This window comes from Oncorhynchus gorbuscha, linkage group LG17 (genome assembly GCF_021184085.1).
Source record: "Oncorhynchus gorbuscha isolate QuinsamMale2020 ecotype Even-year linkage group LG17, OgorEven_v1.0, whole genome shotgun sequence".
NCBI classification, from domain to species: Eukaryota; Metazoa; Chordata; class Actinopteri; order Salmoniformes; family Salmonidae; genus Oncorhynchus; species Oncorhynchus gorbuscha.
Window position 1 is genome coordinate 31008232 of NC_060189.1, and position 3278 is coordinate 31011509.

At 42.6% G+C, this 3278-nt stretch overlaps 1 pseudogene; it reads right to left on the reverse strand.

Annotated features, from left to right (window-relative positions):
• Nucleotides 1–660: 660 nt before the first annotated feature.
• On the reverse strand, nucleotides 661–2653 carry LOC124002242 (annotated as a pseudogene).
• Nucleotides 2654–3278: the final 625 nt, after the last annotated feature.

Genomic DNA, 3278 nt, shown 5'->3' on the forward strand with positions numbered 1-3278 from the left:
GTCTGTTCCCAAACTCTGTGGTGACGTCAGTCCTGGGTCGCTGCGGATGGAACCGGGGGTGCCTACTTCTACATCGGCGTACAGATTTCCATTATCAGCAACCATCACTCCTGTGTTCCAATGGCACGTTGTGTTAGCTTATCCAAGTTGATCATTTTAAAAGGCTAATTGATCATTAGAAAACCCTTTTGCAATTATGTTAGCACAGCTGAAAACTGTTGTCCTGATTAAAGAGGCAATAAAACTGGCCTTCTTTAGACTATGTGGTTTCAATTACAGGCTCAAAATGGTCAGAAACAAAGACCTTTGTTCTGAAACTCGTCAGTCTATTCTTGTTCTGAGAAATAAAGAAACAGAGAAATTGAGCAACAGATGCCTCACAAGTCCTCAACTGGCAGCTTCATTAAATAGTACCCGCAAAACACCAATCTCAAAGTCAACAGTGAAGAGGCGACTCCGGGATGCTGGCCTTCTAGGCAGAGTTGCAAAGAAAAAGCCATATCCTACAACAGGACAATTACCCAAAGCACAGCTCCAACCTATGCAAGAACTATTTAGGGGAGAAGCAGTCAGCTGGTATTCGGTCTATAATGGAGTGGCCAGCACAGTCACCGGATCTCAACTCTATTGAACTTTTGTGGGAGCAGCTTGACCGTATGGTACGTAAGAAGTGCCCATCAAGCCAATCCAACTTGTGGGAGGAGCTTCAGGAAGCATGGAGTGAAATCTCTTCAGATTACCTCAACAAATTGACAACTAGAATGCCAAAGGTCTATGATGCCTGCTCCCGGAGGACATCCAGGGCCATGAACAGGTGGAAGGGCACCCAGCAAAGCAGGAAGGTCAGGAGAACAGCCAGCACCAGCAGAGTGGCCTTCATCTCCGTGCCCTCCACCTTGAACCTCTTCATGGCCTTGTTCTTCAAGGCGTGGATGAGCTGACAGGTGCAGTAGGAGATCATCGACACAGGGATGGTAATCCCCAACACAATGAGCAGCACGTCGAACACCAGTCCAAGAAGCAGGCAGTCACCTGGAAGTCCGGGAACCACTTCACCACTCCGAAGATCATGGTAGGGGTGCCCAGCAGCAGGCCATAGCCCCACACTAAAAAAACAGGCCAGCTTGGCTTAGGAGGGACTCCTCATACTCCAGGGACTCATCGTATGCACCAATGCCACATAGCGGTCCACTCTGACCAGACCCAAGACATAGATACTGCTGTAGTCATTCATATTGATTCCCACGTTGACCAGGCGACACAGCTGGGGGCCGAAGGGCCAGTCGAAGCCATTGGCCACATTGACAGCCCAGAGGGGGAGGCAGGAGACCAGGAGCAGATCAGCGGCAGCCAGGTTGCTCAGGTAGATCTCTGCTACGGTGCAGGCCTTCTTATGCAGGCAGAACACCAACAGGACAAACACGTTATCCAGAATCCCCAGTACACTGGTGGCCAGGACGTAGGCCAGTTGCATGGTGTGAAGCCAGTCTCACTCCTCAGCGTAAGGGCAGTGGCTGGTGTTGGTACGGTTGCTTCCAGTCATGTCTATGGAGCTGGAGAGAATATGTTGTGTAAATGTAATTGTTCAAGGAGGGGGACATGGGTATATGGCAGATAGGGGAGTCCGGGGCACAATATTACACTTTCAGTCTTTTGCTTATTTATGAAAATATTATTTGATTTAGATTAATATTTTTATACAAAAACATAGATATCTCAGCTACCATTATACACTGTATTTCTGTTTCTAGGCCATACCAATCGTTTACAATTCAACCGAAAGTGTTGGAAGTCAAAATGTTACAATTAACCCAGAGAATAACTAGGTTAACGGTACCACTCTCTTCAGTAGTAATAAAATTGGTGTAATTTAAAATAAAATCAAATTTGAAACTGATACCGTAAAATTCCAATTAAACACAGCCTAAAATAGCCACTTGTCCCTTTTAATAGCCTGGCAACTACACACACTTCAGCAAATAAACGCCTGCTTCAAATAAATGCTGGGGGTCTAAGTTAATTGTTTAAGAGGTTACAATGAATTACCATTAATTGTTTAAGGTTTAATGTTTGATTCATTACATTAAATAATTCAGTAACCACTCTGAAAAAAGAATGAGATACATTCATTTTATCGCCAGTAAGAAACTGCTAGCCATTGGCGGCAAACTGCTAAGAACTGCTAGCTAACTGGCAAGCACAAAAACTATTCTGGGAGTACAGACCCGTAAAAATAGGCTAATTACCCTCTAGTGGTGAAAAAAAGAACAGACAAAAATGCACAGTCAAAGAGGAGAATAATTATTGTGTCAAAGAAAAAAAGAAGTTTTGAAATGGGGGGATACTAAGACAAAAGAAACGTGACACAGCGTGTAAATGATAACACATTAGTGCTAGAAATGAAGAAATGTATTAAAATTCTGGAAGTGAATGCTGGAATTAAACAATTAACTATGCAAATTTGCAAAAGTTGTGTGCATTAAGGAAATAGACGCCTAGCTCAAATAAGCACCTGTTGTGTTCAGTGATTTAAGGAAACACACGTAAGGACTATTCATTTAAGTTTTACGGTATTTAAATGAAAATACACTAAATTGAAAAAATATGTTTTATTTTGGGTATGTCATATTGACAAAAACACTGAGAAGCCAAAATGTATATATTTTCATTATTATTCCACTTATAATTCACTGTATCAGAATTCAAGTGGGTCAGAAGTTCACATACACTAAGTTGACTGTGCAGTTAAACAGCTTGGAAAATTCCAGAACATTATGTCATGGCTTTAGAAGCTTCTGATAGGCTAATTGACATAATTTGAGTCAATTGGAGTTGTACCCATGGATTTCTTTCAAGGCCTAACTTCAAACTCAGTGCCTCTTTGCGTCATACTGCTCAGGAAGGAGACGCGTTCTGTCTCCTGGAGATGAACGTACTTTGGTAAGAAAAGTGCAAATCAATCCCAGAACAGCAAATGACCTTGTGAAGATGCTGTAGGAAACAGGAACAAAAGTATCTATATTCACAGTAAAATGAGTCCTATATCGACATAACCTGAAAGGCTGCTCACTGCTCCAAAACTGCCATAAAAAAGCCAGACTACGGTTTGCAAATGCACACGGGGACAAAGATTGTACTTTTTTGAAAAATGTCCTCTGGTCTGATGAATCAAAAATATAACTGTTTGGCCATAATGACCATCATTATGTTTGAAGGAAAAGGGGGAGGTTTGCAAGCCGAAGAACACCATCCAACCGTGAAGCACGGGGGTGGCAGCA